Below are 24,467 nucleotides of genomic sequence, written 5' to 3'. Positions count from 1 at the left end.
ACGACCCTGATAGAGAGGCATCCGCCGAGAGTCAGTTGCGTGCTCTCAGACAGGGTAGGAATCCCGCAGAGATTTATTGTACGGAGTTTCGCCGTTGGTCGAACGACTGTGGATGGAATGACCCAGCCCTGCGCAGTCAGTTTCGCCTCGGCTTATCTGAGTCTATAAAAGACAGTCTCCTTCAGTATCCCGCTCCTGAGACTCTCGATAAACTCATGGAGCTCTCTATTAAGATTGATCGTCGGCTCAGAGAGCGGAGGGCTGAAAAAGGAGCATCTGTCGGGTCAACTCCTTGTGTTTTTTCCATCCCTGTGGACATAGAGGAGCCTATGCAGATAGGTCTCTCCAAACTGTCTTCTGAAGAAAGAACCAGAAGGCAAAATTCTGGTCTTTGTTTATACTGTGGAGGTAAGGGACATTTTGCCCGTAGTTGTCCGAACAAGTCGGGAAATGTCTCGACCAAGTGAATTGTGAGGGGGTTCACTTTGGTCTGCAGCTTATCTCCTCAAATAATTCACTGTTAGTCCCAGCTAAAGTTTCCTTTGGCAGCCTCTGTTCCTCGGTCTCTGTTTTTGTGGACAGTGGAGCTGCAGGGAACTTTATGGATTTGACATGGGCCAAGACCTTAGGTATTCCTCAGTTAGCCTTGGGTAGGTGTATCACCATGCATGGTTTAGATGGGAGTCCCTTGTCCAATGGGGTTATTTCTCTCTGTACACCTCCTGTTCTACTCTCGGTAGGAGCTCTGCATTCTGAAAAAATTGAGTTTTTCCTCACCCATTGCCCAGCAGTTCCAGTGGTTCTGGGTCACCCTTGGCTGGCCTTTCATAATCCCATCATTGATTGGCAGTCGGGGGAGATCTCACAATGGGGTACCATCTGTAATAAGGAATGTATTACGCTTCCCATCAGAATAGCTGCTGCCATTCCCGCACCCATTCCTGTGGAATACCAGGATTTTGTTGATGTTTTTTCCAAGGGCAATGCGGATATTCTGCCTCCCCATAGGCCTTATGATTGTGCTATTGAGCTAATTCCTGGTGCCACTTTGCCTAAGGGAAGGTTATATGCATTGTCCGGACCTGAAACTGTGGCCATGAATGAGTATGTTAAAGAAAGCCTAGGGAAAGGATTTATCAGGCCATCTAAATCCCCTTTAAGTGCAGGCTTCTTCTTCGTAGAGAAGAAGGATGGTTCACTCAGACCCTGCATTGACTTTAGAGCCTTGAATAAAATCTCAGTAAAAAATACTTACCCTCTGCCACTGATCTCTGTCCTCTTTGATCAGCTACGTTCGGCTGTGATTTTTTCTAAGATTGACCTGAGAGGAGCATATAACCTCATCAGAATCAAGTCAGGGGATGAGTGGAAAACGGCATTCAGTACTCAGTCAGGCCACTATGAGTATCTGGTTATGCCATTCGGCCTGTCTAACGCTCCGGCAGTTTTCCAGGATCTCATTAACGATGTGCTCCGTGAATTTCTTGGAAAATTCGTTGTAGTCTACTTAGACGATATTTTGATTTATTCTGACTCTGTAGAACAACATGTTACCCAGGTGCGTCAGGTTCTAAAAAAATTACGTGAAAATCACCTATATGCCAAGCTGGAGAAGTGTGAATTTAATGTCACGGAGGTATCCTTTTTAGGATACATTATTTCCCCTCGGGGATTCCGTATGGAACCAAAGAAGCTCCAAGCCATCCTTAGTTGGGCGCAACCCACCAACTTAAAAGCAATTCAGCGCTTTTTAGGGTTTACGAACTACTATAGAAGATTTATTCACTCTTTCTCTGACCTAGTTGCTCCCATTGTGGCACTGACTAAGAAGGGAGCGGATCCTACCAATTGGTCACGTGAAGCCGAGCTATCTTTTCAGGCCTTGAAACAAGCCTTTGTCTCAGCCCCTGTCCTCAGACACCCCAACCCAGAATTGCCTTTCATTGTTGAGGTTGATGCCTCAGAGGTTGGAGTAGGGGCTATCCTATCTCAGAAGGATCCGGATTCCCTTGAATTACACCCTTGTGCCTTTATGTCCAGAAAATTCTCTTCTGCTGAATCCAACTACGATGTTGGTAACCGGGAATTGCTGGCTATTAAATGGGCTTTCGAGGAGTGGAGGCATTGGCTTGAGGGAGCGACTCATATCATTTCAGTTTTGACTGATCACAAAAATCTTCAATACATTGAATCAGCTAAACGACTGAATGCCCGGCAGGCTCGTTGGGCTTTATTTTTTACTCGTTTCAAATTCATTATCACCTTCAGGCCAGGTTCCAAGAATACCAAGGCAGATGCCCTGTCACGCAGTTTTCTTCCAGTTCAAGACAACAGTCCTGTTACTCCCATACTTCCGTCTTCAGTCATTCGGGCAGGCCTCACACAGGATTTATTTACCCAGTTAAAGCTGCTTCAACATCAGGCTCCTGGAAATACTCCTGCTGGTCGTCTTTTTGTCCCTGAGTTTTTGAGAGCAACTGTTTTGACGGAGTTTCATGAGAGCAAAGTTGCCGGGCATCCGGGAATCGCTAAGACTTTGGAATTAGTCTCCCGCTCAGTATGGTGGCCTGGTCTTTCCAAAGACATTAAGGAGTTTGTTTTTTCGTGTCAGGTCTGTGCACAGCATAAAGTTCCCCGTTCTTTGCCTATCGGTCAGCTTATGCCCTTGAATGTTCCTCTTAGGCCATGGTCTCATATCTCCATGGATTTTGTGGTGGACCTCCCTCTGTCAGCCGGATGCCGAGTCATATGGGTGGTAGTGGACCGTTTTAGTAAAATGGCCCATTTCATTGCTCTTCCCCGATTGCCATCTGCCCAGGGATTGGCAGTCTTGTTCCTCCGCCATGTTTTCAGACTCCATGGGTTACCCACTGATATTGTTTCCGATCGGGGTCCACAATTCATTGCACAGTTTTGGAAATCTTTTTGTGTCTCATTGAAGATGAAATTATCTTTAACGTCAGGCTACCATCCCCAATCCAACGGGCAGACTGAGCGAGTTAATCAATCACTAAAACAATATTTGCGGTTGTACTCGGCCAAACTCCAAAATGACTGGTCTGAGTTTCTTCCATTGGCGGAGTTCGCTTACAATAATGCCTGTCATTCATCCACCAATGTGTCTCCATTTTTTGCAGTTTTTGGTTTTCACCCCAGAGCTAATTCCTTTTTTCAACATTCCTCTGTCTCCTCACTGACCTTGACCTCTCATTTTAGGCTCATTTGGAGAAAAGTGCACCTGGCTCTCAGAAAAGCGGCATTTCAGGAAATGAGATTTTCTGACAGGCTCCGGCGGCCGTGCACTTTTAAAGTAGGAGATAGGGTGTGGTTGTCGACTCGCAACATTAAACTTCGACAAACCTCAGCCAGATTGGGTCCTAAATTTATTGGACCATTTCACATTATCAAAAAAGTCAATCCAGTTGCCTTCCGGTTACGTTTACCAAAAACTTTACGGATCGGAAATACTTTCCATTGCTCATTGCTGAAACCATATGTTTCGTCCAGTAGATTTCCTCGTAAGATATCTCAGGGGAGATCACCAATTGTTGTACAGGGTCAGCAGGAGTTCTTGGTGGAGAAGGTTCTCGATTCCAAGTTGTCCCGGGGTCGGCTTTATTTTTTGGTGCATTGGAGAGGTTATGGTCCAGAAGAAAGGTCTTGGGTCCTGGATAAGGATCTCCATGCCCCGAGGCTCAAGAGGGCATTTTTTCGAGAATTTCCTCGGAAACCGGGCTTTAGGGGTTCCTTGACCCCTCCTCAAGGGGGGGGTACTGTTAGGCGCCGGGGTCCGCTCGTCGGTGCGGCCCGGCGCCTAGCAACCAGGGACGCCGTGCGCGTACAGCCGCCGGCTCCCTGGCAACGCTAGACGCCGGGCGCACGGAGCCGCTCAGACCCTAGCAACGGGGACGCCACGTTCGGGCCGCGTTCCCCGTTGCTGGGTCTTTTCTAATTGTATAATGGTGTGCTGGCCGTGCAGCATGCAAGCTGCACGGCATTACTTGTGATTACCCAGTCTGGCTCCTGATTGGGGAGCTCACAGTTATAAGCACCCTTTGGACTTCTCACAGACGCCGGTGATAGCTTCCTGTTTGCCTGTGTTGGTTACAGAGAGTTTCCAGTCCTGCTCAATCCGGTTGTTCCTGTCCTCAGTGATCCTGTACTCGGAAATTGTCATCTGTTCCTGGAGTCTGACCGAGCACCTTTAGCATCCTGTGGTGTTCGTGAGTCGCGGCGTAGCCGTGTGTTGCGGCTTGACCGCTTACTGTGTATTATTTTGTATCTTTGTGTTCTGGAGCTTTTGCGGAGGATTCCGCTCCCCCTGATCCACTCTGGTATCCAGCGGTGCTGGATAGGAGTTACGGATCAGTGGATCTTTGGTTGTCCTTTTCCCTGGCGGCTAGTCCGCACATACTTTTTGGTTTAGTTAGTTAGCTTGTAACCCCTGGCCTGGTTGCTTAGTCAGAGGGCCCCTTGTTATCACCCTGTCTCGGATTTCCCTTTGTCTCCCATTAAGACCTGAGGGGGCATCGGGGTTGGGCAGACATAATCCGCCCTTCGAACGCGGCTGCCATGGGCTCAAGCAACCATAGTCTCGCAGGGGATTTCTGATAACACGGGCGAGACAACGGAGTTAGGGCGCCAGGGGTTACTAGGCTCTCCTGCTCCCACAACCAGTATATCTTTCCAGTACTCAGACCTCTGCCATAAGATCTCCTCTGGTCTGGAGTACGGGAATCATAACAATTAGGTAATGATGACTGATGACGGACCTGCTGGACACTGTCAGCTCAGCAGCACCGCAGACTGCTACAGTAAGCTACTATACTATAGTAGTATGTACAAAGAAGAAAGAAAAAAAAAAAACACGGGTAGGTGGTATACAATTATGGATGGACTGCCGAGTGCCGACACAGAGGTAGCTACAGCCGTGGACTAACGTACTGTGTCTGCTGCTAATATAGACTGGATGATTGATAATGAGATGAAATCAATATATATATGTATGTATATATAATATCACTAGTACTGCAGCCGGACAGGTAGATAATATATTTATTAGGTAATGATGACTGATGACGGACCTGCTGGACACTGTCAGCTCAGCAGCACCGCAGACTGCTACAGTAAGCTACTATACTATAGTAGTATGTACAAAGAAGAAAGAAAAGAAAAAAACCACGGGTAGGTGGTATACAATTATGGATGGACTGCCGAGTGCCGACACAGAGGTAGCTACAGCCGTGGACTAACGTACTGTGTCTGCTGCTAATATAGACTGGATGATTGATAATGAGATGAAATCAATATATATATGTATGTATATATAATATCACTAGTACTGCAGCCGGACAGGTAGATAATATATTTATTAGGTAATGATGACTGATGACGGACCTGCTGGACACTGTCAGCTCAGCAGCACCGCAGACTGCTACAGTAAGCTACTATACTATAGTAGTATGTACAAAGAAGAAAGAAAAAAAAAACCACGGGTAGGTGGTATACAATTATGGATGGACTGCCGAGTGCCGACACAGAGGTAGCTACAGCCGTGGACTAACGTACTGTGTCTGCTGCTAATATAGAGTCTAGACTGGATGATAAATTATTGATAATGAGATGAAATCAATATAATATCACTAGTACTGCAGCCGGACAGGTACTATATATATTTATTATGTAATGACTGATGACGGACCTGCTGGACACTGTCAGGTCAGCAGCACCGCAGACTGCTACAGTAAGCTACTATAGTAGTATGTATAAAGAAGAATGAAAAAAAAAAAAACCACGGGTAGGTGGTATACAATATTATATATATATATATATATTATATACAATTATATATATATATATATATATATATTAAACTGGTGGTGATTGATTATTAAACTGGTGGTCAGGTCACTCACGTTGCAACTTGCAATTAGTACTCCGAGTCCTAAGCAGACAATCACAAAATATATTATTATACTGGTGGTCAGTGTGGTCACAACAATGGCAGTGTGGCACTGACTCTGGCAGCAAAAGTGTGCACTGTACGTTATATGTACTCCTGAGTCATGCTCTCAGACTCTAACTGCTCCCCACTGTCAGTGTCTCCCCCACAAGTCAGATAATACAATACACTTACAGTCACACTATCTAATCTATATCACTTCAGCAAGTAGTATAGTAGTATAGTAGTACTCCTCCTAATAATGCTCCCCAAAATTACTACTACTGTGTCTCTCTCGTCTCTACTGTGTCTCTCTCTTCTCTAAACGGAGAGGACGCCAGCCACGTCCTCTCCCTATGACTCTCAATGCACGTGTGAAAATGGCGGCGACGCGCGGCTCCTTATATAGAATCCGAGTCTCGCGATAGAATCCGAGCCTCGCGAGAATCCGACAGCGGGATGATGACGTTCGGGCGCGCTCGGGTTAACCGAGCAAGGCGGGAAGATCCGAGTCGCTCGGACCCGTGAAAAAAAACATGAAGTTCGGGCGGGTTCGGATTCAGAGGAACCGAACCCGCTCATCTCTAGGGTTGAGTGACACGGGAATCCTACCCGGATAGCTACCTGGGTAGAACACGGTAATGACCCGGGTAAGTGTGCATTGGAAACGGTCATTACCCGTGTTTTCAGACCCGAGTAACGCTCTGAGACGCTGATTGGTGCTTCTGGGGCACAGGAAGATGATGTCATCCCTGGGAGACACCCTGGGCCGTTGCAGGCAAATAATTGAGCCCTCCTTCTCCAGCTCAGCAGTAGGTAGCACAAGGTGAGAAGCTGCATCAAGCTGCCTGTAGCAGAAATAAGCAGCGGTAAACTGCAAACAGTCTGCGACTCCATGCTAGACACAGCTAATGCACTGGCGTCCATTGCTGCAATGCTGTGAGCAGGCCCCACCCCTCCCTTTTGGTCATTTTGATGACATCATCTTGACGAGACAGTAAAAAGTCCATTTGTAATTACATCAATAGGCTTTTACAGAGCTTACCCCGGTTAGGTGGAAACAGATCCGACACGGGAATAACTCGTGTTGAAGTGCAGTTGAAACGGGGGGGGCCGACACGGGTTGTAGCCGGGTTAAACATCTTGGATCAGACACGGTACTCAGGTGGAAAAGGGGTATTAGGGAGAGATGTACTAAGCAATGTAAAGAGTGGGGAAGTGAGCCAGTAGAGAACTTACAGAATTCAAATTATAAATGTTACTTCAATCCTGATTGGTTGCCATGGGCAACTTCTCCACTGGCTCACTTCTCTGCTCTTATCACTGCTTAATACACATCCCAAATTTGTATATAAACCCCCTATGTCTTGTGAATGACTCTCCTACCCACTAGAGATGAGCGGGTTCGGTTTCTCTGAAACCGAACCCGCACGAACTTCATGTTTTTTTTACGGGTCCGAGCAGACTCGGATCCTCCCGCCTTGCTCGGTTAACCCGAGCGCGCCCGAACGTCATCATGACGCTGTCGGATTCTCGCGAGACTCGGATTCTATATAAGGAGCCGCGCGTCGCCGCCATTTTCACACGTGCATTGAGATTGATAGGGAGAGGACGTGGCTGGCGTCCTCTCCATTAGAAATTAGATTAGAAGAGAGAGAGAGATTGTGCAGAGTCAGACAGAGTTTACCACAGTGACCAGTGCAGTTGTTGTTAGTTAACTTTTATTTATTTTAATATAATATATCCGTTCTCTGCTATATCCGTTCTCTGCCTGAAAAAAAACGATACACAGCAGCAGCCAGTCACACAGTGTGACTCAGTCTGTGTGCACTCAGCTCAGCCCAGTGTGCTGCACATCAATGTATAAAAGGCAAAGCTTATAATAATTGTGGGGGAGACTGGGGAGCACTGCAGGTTGTTATAGCAGGAGCCCCCAGGAGTACATAATATTATATTAATTTAAAATTAAACAGTGCACACTTTTGCTGCAGGAGTGCCACTGCCAGTGTGACTAGTGGTGACCAGTGCCTGACCACCAGTATAGTAGTATATTGTTGTATGTATTGTATACTATCTCTTTATCAACCAGTCTATATTAGCAGCAGACACAGTACAGTGCGGTAGTTCACGGCTGTGGCTACCTCTGTGTCGGCAGTCGGAACTCGGCAGGCAGTCCGTCCATCCATAATTGTATTACAATATATACCACCTAACCGTGGTATTTTTTTTTCTTTCTTTATACCGTCGTCATAGTGTCATACTAGTTGTTACGAGTATACTACTATCTCTTTATCAACCAGTGTACAGTGCGGTAGTTCACGGCTGTGGCTACCTCTGTGTCGGCAGTCGGCAGGCAGTCCGTCCATCCATAATTGTATTATTATTATAATATATACCACCTAACCGTGGTTTTTTTTTCATTCTTTATACCGTCATAGTGTCATACTAGTTGTTACGAGTATACTACTATCTCTTTATCAACCAGTGTACAGTGCGGTAGTTCACGGCTGTGGCTACCTCTGTGTCGGCAGTCGGCAGGCAGTCCGTCCATCCATAATTGTATTATTATTATAATATATACCACCTAACCGTGGTTTTTTTTTCATTCTTTATACCGTCGTCATAGTGTCATACTAGTTGTTACGAGTATACTACTATCTCTTTATCAACCAGTGTACAGTGCGGTAGTTCACGGCTGTGGCTACCTCTGTGTCGGCAGTCGGCAGGCAGTCCGTCCATCCATAATTGTATTATTATTATAATATATACCACCTAACTGTGGTATTTTTTTTTCTTTCTTTATACCGTCGTCATAGTGTCATACTAGTTGTTACGAGTATACTACTATCTCTTTATCAACCAGTGTACAGTGCGGTAGTTCACGGCTGTGGCTACCTCTGTGTCGGCAGTCGGCAGGCAGTCCGTCCATCCATAATTGTATTATTATTATAATATATACCACCTAACTGTGGTATTTTTTTTTCTTTCTTTATACCGTCGTCATAGTGTCATACTAGTTGTTACGAGTATACTACTATCTCTTTATCAACCAGTGTACAGTGCGGTAGTTCACGGCTGTGGCTACCTCTGTGTCGGCAGTCGGCAGGCAGTCCGTCCATCCATAATTGTATTATTATTATAATATATACCACCTAACTGTGGTATTTTTTTTTCTTTCTTTATACCGTCGTCATAGTGTCATACTAGTTGTTACGAGTATACTACTATCTCTTTATCAACCAGTGTACAGTGCGGTAGTTCACGGCTGTGGCTACCTCTGTGTCGGCAGTCGGCAGGCAGTCCGTCCATCCATAATTGTATTATTATTATAATATATACCACCTAACCGTGGTTTTTTTTTCATTCTTTATACCGTCGTCATAGTGTCATACTAGTTGTTACGAGTATACTACTATCTCTTTATCAACCAGTGTACAGTGCGGTAGTTCACGGCTGTGGCTACCTCTGTGTCGGCAGTCGGCAGGCAGTCTGTCCATCCATAATTGTATTATTATTATAATATATACCACCTAACTGTGGTATTTTTTTTTCTTTCTTTATACCGTCGTCATAGTGTCATACTAGTTGTTACGAGTATACTACTATCTCTTTATCAACCAGTGTACAGTGCGGTAGTTCACGGCTGTGGCTACCTCTGTGTCGGCAGTCGGCAGGCAGTCCGTCCATCCATAATTGTATTATTATTATTATAATATATACCACCTAACCGTGGTTTTTTTTTCATTCTTTATACCGTCATAGTGTCATACTAGTTGTTACGAGTATACTACTATCTCTTTATCAACCAGTGTACAGTGCGGTAGTTCACGGCTGTGGCTACCTCTGTGTCGGCAGTCGGCAGGCAGTCCGTCCATCCATAATTGTATTATTATTATAATATATACCACCTAACTGTGGTATTTTTTTTTCTTTCTTTATACCGTCGTCATAGTGTCATACTAGTTGTTACGAGTATACTACTATCTCTTTATCAACCAGTGTACAGTGCGGTAGTTCACGGCTGTGGCTACCTCTGTGTCGGCAGTCGGCAGGCAGTCCGTCCATCCATAATTGTATTATTATTATAATATATACCACCTAACTGTGGTATTTTTTTTTCTTTCTTTATACCGTCGTCATAGTGTCATACTAGTTGTTACGAGTATACTACTATCTCTTTATCAACCAGTGTACAGTGCGGTAGTTCACGGCTGTGGCTACCTCTGTGTCGGCAGTCGGCAGGCAGTCCGTCCATCCATAATTGTATTATTATTATAATATATACCACCTAACCGTGTTTTTTTTATACCACCTAACCGTGGCAGTCCGTCCATAATTGTATACTAGTATCCAATCCATCCATCTCCATTGTTTACCTGAGGTGCCTTTTAGTTCTGCCTATAAAATATGGAGAACAAAAAAGTTGAGGTTCCAAAATTAGGGAAAGATCAAGATCCACTTCCACCTCGTGCTGAAGCTGCTGCCACTAGTCATGGCCGAGACGATGAAATGCCAGCAACGTCATCTGCCAAGGCCGATGCCCAATGTCATAGTACAGAGCATGTCAAATCCAAAACACCAAATATCAGAAAAAAAAGGACTCCAAAACCTAAAATAAAATTGTCGGAGGAGAAGCGTAAACTTGCCAATATGCCATTTACCACACGGAGTGGCAAGGAACGGCTGAGGCCCTGGCCTATGTTCATGGCTAGTGGTTCAGCTTCACATGAGGATGGAAGCACTCAGCCTCTCGCTAGAAAACTGAAAAGACTCAAGCTGGCAAAAGCACCGCAAAGAACTGTGCGTTCTTTGAAATCCCAAATCCACAAGGAGAGTCCAATTGTGTCGGTTGCGATGCCTGACCTTCCCAACACTGGACGTGAAGAGCATGCGCCTTCCACTATTTGCATGCCCCCTGCAAGTGCTGGAAGGAGCACCCGCAGTCCAGTTCCTGATAGTCAGATTGAAGATGTCAGTGTTGAAGTACACCAGGATGAGGAGGATATGGGTGTTGCTGGCGCTGGGGAGGAAATTGACCAGGAGGATTCTGATGGTGAGGTGGTTTGTTTAAGTCAGGCACCCGGGGAGACACCTGTTGTCCGTGGGAGGAATATGGCCGTTGACATGCCAGGTGAAAATACCAAAAAAATCAGCTCTTCGGTGTGGAGGTATTTCACCAGAAATGCGGACAACAGGTGTCAAGCCGTGTGTTCCCTTTGTCAAGCTGTAATAAGTAGGGGTAAGGACGTTAACCACCTCGGAACATCCTCCCTTATACGTCACCTGCAGCGCATTCATAATAAGTCAGTGACAAGTTCAAAAACTTTGGGTGACAGCGGAAGCAGTCCACTGACCAGTAAATCCCTTCCTCTTGTAACCAAGCTCACGCAAACCACCCCACCAACTCCCTCAGTGTCAATTTCCTCCTTCCCCAGGAATGCCAATAGTCCTGCAGGCCATGTCACTGGCAAGTCTGACGAGTCCTCTCCTGCCTGTGATTCCTCCGATGCATCCTTGCGTGTAACGCCTACTGCTGCTGGCGCTGCTGTTGTTGCCGCTGGGAGTCGATGGTCATCCCAGAGGGGAAGTCGTAAGCCCACTTGTACTACTTCCAGTAAGCAATTGACTGTTCAACAGTCCTTTGCGAGGAAGATGAAATATCACAGCAGTCATCCTACTGCAAAGCGGATAACTGAGTCCTTGACAACTATGTTGGTGTTAGACGTGCGTCCGGTATCCGCCGTTAGTTCACAGGGAACTAGACAATTTATTGAGGCAGTGTGCCCCCGTTACCAAATACCATCTAGGTTCCACTTCTCTAGGCAGGCGATACCGAGAATGTACACGGACGTCAGAAAAAGACTCACCAGTGTCCTAAAAAATGCAGTTGTACCCAATGTCCACTTAACCACGGACATGTGGACAAGTGGAGCAGGGCAGGGTCAGGACTATATGACTGTGACAGCCCACTGGGTAGATGTATGGACTCCCGCCGCAAGAACAGCAGCGGCGGCACCAGTAGCAGCATCTCGCAAACGCCAACTCTTTCCTAGGCAGGCTACGCTTTGTATCACCGCTTTCCAGAATACGCACACAGCTGAAAACCTCTTACGGCAACTGAGGAAGATCATCGCGGAATGGCTTACCCCAATTGGACTCTCCTGTGGATTTGTGGCATCGGACAACGCCAGCAATATTGTGTGTGCATTAAATATGGGCAAATTCCAGCACGTCCCATGTTTTGCACATACCTTGAATTTGGTGGTGCAGAATTTTTTAAAAAACGACAGGGGCGTGCAAGAGATGCTGTCGGTGGCCAGAAAAATTGCGGGACACTTTCGGCGTACAGGCACCACGTACAGAAGACTGGAGCACCACCAAAAACTACTGAACCTGCCCTGCCATCATCTGAAGCAAGAAGTGGTAACGAGGTGGAATTCAACCCTCTATATGCTTCAGAGGTTGGAGGAGCAGCAAAAGGCCATTCAAGCCTATACAATTGAGCACGATATAGGAGATGGAATGCACCTGTCTCAAGTGCAGTGGAGAATGATTTCAACGTTGTGCAAGGTTCTGATGCCCTTTGAACTTGCCACACGTGAAGTCAGTTCAGACACTGCCAGCCTGAGTCAGGTCATTCCCCTCATCAGGCTTTTGCAGAAGAAGCTGGAGGCATTGAAGAAGGAGCTAACACGGAGCGATTCCGCTAGGCATGTGGGACTTGTGGATGCAGCCCTTAATTCGCTTAACAAGGATTCACGGGTGGTCAATCTGTTGAAATCAGAGCACTACATTTTGGCCACCGTGCTCGATCCTAGATTTAAAGCCTACCTTGGATCTCTCTTTCCGGCAGACACAGGTCTGCTGGGGTTGAAAGACCTGCTGGTGACAAAATTGTCAAGTCAAGCGGAACGCGACCTGTCAACATCTCCTCCTTCACATTCTCCCGCAACTGGGGGTGCGAGGAAAAGGCTCAGAATTCCGAGCCCACCCGCTGGCGGTGATGCAGGGCAGTCTGGAGCGACTGCTGATGCTGACATCTGGTCCGGACTGAAGGACCTGACAACGATTACGGACATGTCGTCTACTGTCACTGCATATGATTCTCTCAACATTGATAGAATGGTGGAGGATTATATGAGTGACCGCATCCAAGTAGGCACGTCACACAGTCCGTACTTATACTGGCAGGAAAAAGAGGCAATTTGGAGGCCCTTGCACAAACTGGCTTTATTCTACCTAAGTTGCCCTCCCACAAGTGTGTACTCCGAAAGAGTGTTTAGTGCCGCCGCTCACCTTGTCAGCAATCGGCGTACGAGGTTACATCCAGAAAATGTGGAGAAGATGATGTTCATTAAAATGAATTATAATCAATTCCTCCGCGGAGACATTGACCAGCAGCAATTGCCTCCACAAAGTACACAGGGAGCTGAGATGGTGGATTCCAGTAGGGACGAATTGATAATCTGTGAGGAGGGGGATGTACACGGTGATATATCGGAGGGTGAAGATGAGGTGGACATCTTGCCTCTGTAGAGCCAGTTTGTGCAAGGAGAGATTAATTGCTTCTTTTTTGGGGGGGGTCCAAACCAACCCGTCATATCAGTCACAGTCGTGTGGCAGACCCTGTCACTGAAATGATGGGTTGGTTAAAGTGTGCATGTCCTGTTTTGTTTATACAACATAAGGGTGGGTGGGAGGGCCCAAGGATAATTCCATCTTGCACCTCTTTTTTCTTTTCTTTTTCTTTGCATCATGTGCTGATTGGGGAGGGTTTTTTGGAAGGGACATCCTGCGTGACACTGCAGTGCCACTCCTAGATGGGCCCGGTGTTTGTGTCGGCCACTAGGGTCGCTTATCTTTCTCACACAGTCAGCTACCTCATTGCGCCTCTTTTTTTCTTTGCGTCATGTGCTGTTTGGGGAGGGTTTTTTGGAAGGGACATCCTGCGTGACACTGCAGTGCCACTCCTAGATGGGCCCGGTGTTTGTGTCGGCCACTAGGGTCGCTTATCTTACTCACACAGCGACCTCGGTGCAAATTTTAGGACTAAAAATAATATTGTGAGGTGTGATGTGTTCAGAATAGGCTGAAAATGAGTGTAAATTATGTTTTTTGAGGTTAATAATACTTTGGGATCAAAATTACCCCCAAATTCTATGATTTAAGCTGTTTTTTAGGGTTTTTTGAAAAAAACACCCGAATCCAAAACACACCCGAATCCGACAAAAAAAATTCGGTGAGGTTTTGCCAAAACGCGGTCGAACCCAAAACACGGCCGCGGAACCGAACCCAAAACCAAAACACAAAACCCGAAAAATTTCAGGCGCTCATCTCTACTACCCACACCCCCTCTGCCGTATTGTAGGAAAGAGTCACAAAAAAAAGTTTGTCTGCTTTTAATTAATCATTTCCCGGCTGATAAATTTACATCAATAAACATTACAAACAACGATTGTTAAGTAAAAAAAAAAAAAGAAAAAAGAAAACTTTACTGTACAATATATATTTGCAATGCCCAACTTCATCACTTGTTAACACCTGCAAAGCGTTTCAGCTGGGAGGCTGTATCCACACTTGTATTATTAAGTTGTATAATTATCCTTTCTGCTACCTGTTACCTCAGCCAGGAGGAAGGAGTCACAACGCTCTGTTTCTGCAATGTCACAGGTGGAGGAGAGTGCAATTGGAATACCTGACACATTTTGGGTATTGCTGTGCTCCTGACTCTTCTGGCCCTTTCACTATGCCCCAGCGTGATTGTTCGGTGTCCCACAGGTTCCTTTGAAATCTCCAGCGTACAGAAAGTCACACAGTAACGCTCTCTGGGGAGAGCTAATGATTCGGTGTCTTAGGAATTCATCATGTAAATACAGTCGGGCTGTGATCACTTTAACTGCACCTAACACTGACGGAAAAAAGTATCTGGAAATTAAATTAGGAATTGAATATACAACAGTAAATATGGCTCTAAAAATGATTGCATTTCAGCTGTATGATACCCAGAACGTTATTTGGGAGCTGATCAGTCTTTTCATCCTTCTAAATCTCTGCTTTTTCCCCTCTTTTTATCCTTCACTGCTTATCCTAAACAGTTTTCAATGCAAATACACAAGCCATTTCCCTCCAGAATACTTCAAAGACTCCAATAATGGTAGCCCATGCTGGGGTGCCTGAAGTCCAGCAAATGAGGCACTCAATGATCAGTAGTTCTTTCAATCAATTTACAGAAGGGAGAACATTCAGTTTCAGTCCTTCGCTGCCGCAAAAGTGTAATTTCTCACCTTATCTCGTCAATGCAGCGGTATCACTTATTTTGACATAATAGGAAAACATATTAGGAATGGAAATAATTTTACAGGGTCGGTTCAGGTATTCAAGATGAAAAGTTGTATGTAGCAGTCATTTATACTGAGAATATTCTGAACGTACAAGTTTACTTATTTATTTTTTAAAGCGCACTTCCGGATTATGCTTTGTATGAATATTAACAACCCTGTAGCAGTGTTTTATTCATAATTTGTGGTGTAAGAGCCGTCCAGGCCCGGCGACAGGGAGGGGGGTCAAAGGGGACAACCCTCCCGGGCCCCGAGCTTCAGGGGGGCCCCATCACTTGCTTGGTCTGGTTGGTCTTCACTTTGTTGCCTTCATTATGCTTGCGGCATGCCTCTCTGCCGCCCCGTCCCTGTCTGACGATCTGCTGCCGCTGAAGAGCCGGGCAACAGAGCAGCAAACACAGGCTACACTGACTGTGTGAGTCAGGGCTCCTTATAGCAGCTGCCCGCAGCACTACCTCTGTCCAACCCTGCTCCCTACGTGCCTGGATGGCACCCTCACAGCCTGTCATACTGTATACTATGTCAAGGTACTGCCATATTATTCTATATAAATGTGTGTATGGTGAGTTCTATGTGTGTGTGTGTGTGTGTGTGTGTGTGTGTGTGTGTGTGTGTGTGTGTGTATGTATATATATATATATGCAAAAAATGTCCCTGGCACTCCGGACTTCCGTTCACCTTGCTCCGGTGCCCTCCCCTCAGATCTGCATCTGTGTATATGGTCCTTGTATGCCGCCCATACAAGGACCATATATATATATGTGTGTGTGTGTATATATATATGTATAAATTATAATATATATACTGTATATTTTATATAGATATAGATATATATATATATATATATATATACAGTATGTGTGTGTGTGTGTGTGTGTGTGTGTGTGTGTGTGTGTGTGTGTGTGTGTATATATATATATATATATATATATATTGTTTTACAGCGACTTTGTACTTTATAAGGGGGGGGAGTCAAGGCAGGGTGGGGGGCCCCCGAGAAATTGGTGTACCGGGCCCCAAGATTTCTCTTGCCGGCCCTGGAGCCGTCATCCGCTTTATTTCAGCATTGTTACCTAAACAGGACTGCAAATCCTTGGAAAAACTATGGCCCAGATTTATCAAACCTTGAAGAGTGATACGTTGCACGGTGATAAATTACCAACCAATCAGCTCCAAACTGTAATTTTTCATATACAGCCTGTAACATGGTAGTTAAGAGCTGATTGGTTGGTACTTTATCACCGTGCAATATATATATATATATATATATGTATATATATACAGTGAAGGGTTTGCGATAATTGGGGACAGATGTCCACTGGCTCCGTGTCACAAAACCAGGCGGCACTCCACGGATTTAGTGAAAAAAAGTAAATCTTTATGTAAAAAACAACATGAGACCCTCATGTTGTTTTTTACATAAAGATTTACTTTTTTTCACTAAATCCGTGGAGTGCCGCCTGGTTTTGTGACACGGGGCCAGTGGACATCTGTCCCCAATTATCGCAAACCCTTCACTGTGCATATTTGAAGGAAGGCACCCCGGTAATAAGCCGTGATCATCGAGTGCCAGCTACACCACAAAATATATATATATATATATATATATATATGTGGAAAAAAAGGGGGGGATAGGGGTATCAGCGACTTACAGTGTCTGATATATTGATTTAAATATGAAGAATATTGCAGGATACGGCTTAGAAAAAAAGGAACAAAATATTTATTTATACAATTTAAAACATAAAGATGGGATAAAAAATGGAATATAAAAACTTGATAATACCAAAATATATATATATATAAAAATATATAATTTAGCTAGAACCCTGAATCACATAAAATCAGTAAAAACAATATTATACTGATAAAAAAAAATTTAGGATAAGAGAATGATGCTTATCTTTAAAAACGGAGAGTCAGTAGAGGTACATCCAATGCGTTTCGTCCATCAGACTTCATCAAGGGGTCACCTTGATGAAGTTTGATGGACGAAACGCGTTGGGTGTACCTATACTGACTCTCCGTTTTTAAAGATAAGCATCATTCTCTTATCCTAAAAAAGTTTTTACTGATTTTATGGTATTCAGGGTTCTAGCTAAATTATATATTTTTTTTATATATATATTTTGGTATTATCAAGTTTTTATATTCCATTTTTTATCCCATCTTTATGTTTTAAATTGTATAAATAAATATTTTGTTACTTTTTTTCTAAGCCGTATCCTGCAATATTCTTCATATTTATATCAATATATCAGACACTGTAAGTCGCTGATACCCCTATCCCCCCCCTTTTTTTCCACATTCAATTCTAAAGGCAGCTTATCCCTGCCGAGTTTTTAGTGGTTAGCTGACACCTCATATTATTAAAAGGAGTGTCTTGAACTTAAGTATTGTACTATATTAATTTATCTGCTCACACACACCTGTGGCGCCATACTCCCACTACCCAATATATGTATATATGGTAATGGGGGATAAGGGTTCAAGCGACCAACGGTGTCAAAATTGGATGGGAAATATGTCTAAAAACTATATAAATATATAAATAGACATGGAATCTTGAATGAAAAATTTAAAATACATATTTATTGGTATTACAGAGTCTAAAATCAGTAAAAAATACTAACTTTCAGCAAATTGTAAATATATGAAAAAGTTAATAAAATCAAGATGTAAAAAAGAGCATAAACTTATCTGAGGTATTGAGAGGTCTGTGGGGGAAAATCCCAATGCGTTTCGTCCTTAAGACTTTATATATATATATATATATATATATATAAAATTATTTTTTTTTACAGTATCCCCGATTCACTTAAATTGAATTGTAACAATATTGTTTTTCATTTTCACTAACTTTATTATAATATAAATATTACAGAGCCAGTGTCAAAAGAGTTTACCTAGATTCTATAATGGTGTTACTTTAGCTTGCCGAAATCACCATCGAGTACAGTTCCTTTGTTTGCATTCACTCCTCCTTGACCTTCTCCTAGAAATCTTTGCCAGTCTTAAGTGTGAAAATTAATGATGATTAGTATTATTATTATTATTATTACTATTACTACTATTACCCATACATCACCTACATATTGTTAAGTGCTTTCCAGAGAACGTTTTGGGCCTTATTATTAGTCAGACACAGAAGCGCACACAGCTATTGGTGGTCGCCCATCTGCTGCTACAAACTCCTTCCCTGATGTATATCTACTAAATGTGCAAGGACTGAGACACCCATTGTCAGTGCTTATAATACTGTGTAGGGTGGCCAATCCCGGGCCATTTTTTCAATCCCGGGAATCAGGATTGAAAAATGATCAATCCCAGGATTCCCGGGACTGGCTGCTTTTCAGTGTGCCCCCTTTCCCCCTCCCTGCCCTGATCAGGCCAGATAACGCACCCTAATCTGGACTGGGGGGGAAGTGTGTGGTAGGTGGGCCACTTGCTGTGAGGTCCAGTGGGCAGTGCAGGGCGAAGGTGAGGTCCGGCAGGTGGGCGGTTGGCTGGCTGCGCAGTGTGACCTCTGACTTCACGAGGGGGAGCTGAGCAAGCGGAGCCGGGCAGCATCTGAGCCTCCTGAAGATGATCAACGATACCCGGCACAGAGAATACTAAGGTGGTGGCCAATCCCGAAATCCCCAGAATTGGAAGCTCCAATCCCGGGATTGAATCCCGGCAGATCTTAGGCCGGAATCCCGAGAACGCAGTTGCTTGCTTAGACACCCCGGCAACATTCCCATATTATGCCCACTGAACTATTTTTGAGTGCATTACTAGTCACCTCCCTGTTACCACCCAGGAGTTCCCATCACTTATTTACGCGCTATTTACTGAAGGAAGGACCACCTGTTATGGTGTAGTGCCAACCATGCTTGGATGTGTACCCTCCACTAAGGATCTGGGAAGAAAAGAACACATTCAATTCTGAATCACCACCTCCTAAACAGGACAGTCATAGCCACTTGATTGGTTCTAGTTCCTCAATGTCCCCTTCTACCACTTGTGCTTAAGGAGTGTGGCCAACCCGGAGTTGGGGTATAGAAAACACAGATGTTCCTCAGTGTAATTACACATGTCAACTTCTGGACCTGGAATGAAACCACCCACACAACACGCTATCCTGAACCTATAGTAAGCCAAATAATAAATAGATGGTTATCTGCACAAACATAACTCTATCTAACTCTAACCCTAGGCTAACAATTTACTAACACAATGACTTAACAAGGTGTGGTGCGGTCTATCCTGGCCCCCTCACTCTACAAATTGCCCACAGTCACAAATTCAACTGATAAATGCATTACACTGTACCAAAACATACAATTGTCCACAGAGGTTACACCAAAGATCTGCAGGCTTACAATCAACACTGAGGGAGAAGGCCTAATGTCCTTGAGACTGGTCTAGTACCACCTACTATTCATATTTTTTTAATTCCTATTAATTGGCCTATTGCCCAGGGCCTTAGCCTAGTACCGGCATTATTAAATGACCTGGGCCTACAGATCAGAGTCATCTGTCCTTCGCCTCAGGCCTTTGGCCTGCCTTATTGCAGTATTAAATGGTGACCAGATTCACTAACACTAACTGCCTACTTAGCCTATTAAATCATGATCTAAGCCTAATGCCCAAAATCACCAACAGCTAGGGGCTCAGGACCTTGTCCAATCTACTTGGGCCACAGGCCTGAGGTCTGAATTTACTAATGGGTTTAGGGCTTGACAAATCTGGTGGTCTAGGATAATATGAAATAGGGTCATCACAGGAGCCCTACCTACTCCTGGAGTCTTCAGCTACTGTAGATCCCTCTGGGTCAGCCACAGCCATGACGATGAATCACTCTAACTTCACCTGAAGTGTGGGAACCTCTGCATTCTCAGGGCTTTGTACTTTTTCATCAAGAGTCTTCACATTGCCAGCAGTGACCGGTGCCAGCTCTTTTTCAATGGACACCTCAGGTCCGGGGCTTCTGGCAGTTTTTGCTGCAACCATCACAGGATCCTCTTCTGGTAGCACTCCTGTCTTCACCTGGGCAGCTACAGCCAGTACCACATCTTTTGCAATGGCCTCTTTGTGACCAGGTCTTCCAGAATATTCAATGACAGCTGACATGTGCTCCTCCTGCATGCAGATCCTCCCATCGGTCCTCTCTCTTCAAGCTTTGCCATTGGACTGCCTTCCACTACCTTGCAGTAGCCAATATATACTGGCACAGAGGGGCGGAGTAATGATGCTGCGAGCTGGGATTGGCTGGCCACAGCCATTTTGGAAACACAATGTGGCAAGCCCTAATTGGCTCATCACCGATGCGGTTTTCAAATAGCGGACAACAAGTCTGGAATGGCTTGCCATCAGCTCTCCTGTGGCAACACTTTTCATTGATCGGCAGTCTGGAATCCCTACAGATACCAACATGCTGTTGTCTTATATAGAGCAGTGACAATCTTGTTATATCTGTAATAGGTGCAGAGAATGCAGTGCATGTGGACAAGGTACCTTTTCCTCCTGCCATCCAGGCTCTTGTTCAGGTGTCACTGGCATCATATATTTTTTGTAAAATATCACCAGCGCCATATTTCAGAAGATGTGCTGGAAATACGCACTTTGCAGGAGACTCTGGCACAGCTCCAGGGTCTCTCTAATTCTTGCACCATCTCTTTTTCACGTGGCAAGTTGCCCAAAAACCTTCTCTAGCCTTAAAAAGCCACTGCTGGAATACTAAGGTGGGAGGTGTGATAAGCTGTCAATATTACTAGGTGAGGAGGGCCATCACATTTGCTATACAGCTGCAAGCTATTGGCCCTCATTCCGAGTTGTTCGCTCGCAAGCTGCTTTTAGCAGCTTTGCACACGCTAAGCCGCCGCCTACTGGGAGTGAATCTTAGCTTATCAAAATTGCGAACGAAAGATTAGCAAAATTGCGAATAGACACTTCTTAGCAGTTTCTGAGTAGCTCCACACTTACTCGGCAACTGCGATCAGTTCAGTCAGTTTCGTTCCTGGTTTGACTTCACAAACACTCCCAGCGTTCGCCCAGACACTCCTCCGTTTCTCCAGCCACTCCCGCGTTTTTCCCAGAAACGGTAGCGTTTTTTCGCACACACCCATAAAACGGCCAGTTTCCGCCCAGAAACACCCACTTCCTGTCAATCACATTACGATCACCAGAACGAAGAAAAAAACTCGTAATGCCGTGAGTAAAATACCTAACTGCATAGCAAATTTACTTGGCGCAGTCGCACTGCGGACATTGCGCATGCGCATTAGCGACTAATTGCTCCGTTGCGAGAAAAATATAACGAGCGAACAACTCGGAATGACCCCCATTGTTCTCTATTATCTGCCACTGTACAGTAATTACAGAGAGGCAGCATTCCAGAACGTTATGTGTATCAGGATAACATCTCTTGTTAAACCTCCCTGAGAAATCTGCACTGCTGGTGAATGCCGCACATTTCATCAATGTTATGTGTGAATTCCTCTGTAGAGGAACATTTTTATCCTTTATTTTTAATCAAGTAAATAATAGAAGTCAAAACCACAAACTGTGGGAATTGGTGTGTAAGCGGCACTGACAGGTCTGTGATTCTCTATAACGTGTTTACTCGTAAATTGCTATAAACCAGCTGAATTTGTTTGCAGTCCCAGCCAAGGTGCAATATCACTGAACAATAAACCTCTGAGCTTGTACCAATTAAAATCTCATTGTGTCTGTTCTGCGTGTCTTCTCTGTATTTGTTGAACTAATTATTGTTAGTTTACTAATCACTATATCTGGAGATTATTTTCTTCTCTAGTTACCCCATGACAGGTATCGTATAGATATATATTTGAATTCAGCAGAATGCTCCTGCTCCCCTTTCCATAACATTGACTGTAGCCAATATCTTATGTAATTAAGAGGTCTATTTACTAAGCCGTGGATGGAGATAAAGGGGATGGAGATAGAGTACCAGCCAATCAGCTCCTAACTGCCATGTTACAGGCTGTGTTTGAAAAATGACAGTTAGGAGCTGATTGGCTGGTACCTCCGCCAACTGTATCTCCTTCCAAGGCTTATTAAATAGACCTCTAAGTCTGCAGTCTTTAGTGTAGCCACGCCATGACTGGAATAAAGGTGAAGGTGGACATGTACTCATACCCCAATGACTGCCATAGACTGTTTAGGTTGCTGGTGCCATGTTGAATTTCATCCCACAGTAATTGTTGTAGCAAACAAGTAGTAGGGCATATACAGTACTAGGTGAGAGAGGGATGGTGTGATATGAAATAAACCCTTCCAAACTGCAAAGGATCTTGGATACTTCCATGAATGGTATCACCTGGATGCCATTGAGTTGCAAATGTTTGGTTACCGACATACAACATCCAGGATCTTAGATAAGTTGGAGAACAACCTGAGTGCTGATTTTTATACACCAGAAATGAAGTCACTTGTGCAAAAAGTCAACGGCTAAAAATTATTTTACATTCCCAGGTAGTTTCCCATTGCTTTTGGAATCACCACCAAGGAAATAATGCTGTTGAACCTAAAAACACAGGTAACGAGTTCCTCTAAGCCTGTTATCTCATGGATGGAAAGGAGGAGGTAGTGAGAGAGAAATTCATATACTTTATTATAAGTTCTAAGCTTATATATCAGTCAAATATAGGCATACAGTATAGTGTAGGAATATAGACATATGGCTAAATTCTTCTGTCCATTGGTGCTCCTGTATACCTTCATTGTAGCATTGATGAAGGTAGACGATGGTTTTTAACTTGGATGTCATTAGCTAGAACTTATTGATCAGTATGACTAGGTGGCCCAGTCCCTACTAAAAACCCTCACAAGACTCTTTAACTCTCCTAAAGTCCCTATTTTACAGGGCAGAACACGAGCTAAAACAAAGTTTAGATAGGAATGTAGTAGAACAAAGGTTATATTGGCCAGCATAGCAGGAAGCCAAGTGGAAGATAATGGAATTTAGTCAATATTAGCAGTTTATCAGAGAAGAAATCACTCACTGACTTCTATATTGTATCTCATTTTTTGGGGGGCTTCTATACATACATACATACATACGTACTTGCCGCCTATGTCAAATGTCTGATAGGGAGGTCCGAGGAGAGAAGGCAGAGGGGGCAGAATAAGGGCACGGTGCCCTGAATAATTATAATTATAATAATTTTATTTATATAGCGCTTTTCGCCCAAAGGACTCAAAGTCGTTTTACAGACATCAAAAACATGATACATAAGATAACACAGAGGATTTCAAATTATAAGTACAAAACTACATAGAAATAATTTGGAACAACAAAAACCTGGAGAGCACAACAAGCATAATTTAGCAGGGTTTGGCACAATTTCTGGGTTGTCCATTTCACCCACATAAGGTACAAGGTGAGGCAGCCATCTTGGGTGCATTGCTTGGGAATACCCTGGGTGGAATAGGTTACACCTAGAAGAGATTATGGCCCCGCCCCCTGAGACATTTTTCCTGGACTCGTGGTGTTGTTACACTTGGGGTCACAATTACGCCGTACAGCCACTGTATGCGAGAGGCTCCTGTCACTCTAAGGCTGTGTCCACACTGCCTACAGCTTGCTGCCCTATTTGGACAATACGGCTCACATCCCTACGTGGCATATCCTTGGGGCCCCTCTGATCCTTGGGGCCTGGCACAGGTGTCCCTTTTGACCCCCCCCCCCCAGTCGCCGGCCCTGCCTGGAAGCCTATTCCCCAAATTTTGGAGTCTGCCTGAAGTTCTGGTTGAGTGGGTAAGTACAGTCATCATCTCAAAAATTAATTATTTTGTATTATTTTAACTACCTTCCTACCTCTACTGTATGTCTGTCTGTTATTACCCAATTTTTTTTATCACTGTTGTATCCAATTGTAAAGCACAACGGAATTAAATAAATAGAAATAAATAATGTATAACAAGCAGTATCTGAATTGCTGTAATGAGGTATAGTATATACCACAAATGTTTGCATGTCTTAACGGGAAGCAGTCAGAATACCGACGCCTGGATCTCGACACTAGCCTGAATGGCGACACCAGCATTCAGAAAGGGAGCAACATCTTGACAACTGGGATCCCGAATGAGGAGACAACATGGCGCTGCAGAGGTAAGCTGCAGGGGGGTGGTGGGGAGAGGAGGTTAGGTTTCAGCTGCGTGCTGGGGGGTTAGGGTTAGGC

Source organism: Pseudophryne corroboree, chromosome 8, assembly GCF_028390025.1.
Source record: "Pseudophryne corroboree isolate aPseCor3 chromosome 8, aPseCor3.hap2, whole genome shotgun sequence".
In the NCBI taxonomy this organism is placed as follows: Eukaryota; Metazoa; Chordata; class Amphibia; order Anura; family Myobatrachidae; genus Pseudophryne; species Pseudophryne corroboree.
Note: the sequence above shows the minus strand (reverse complement) of the source record.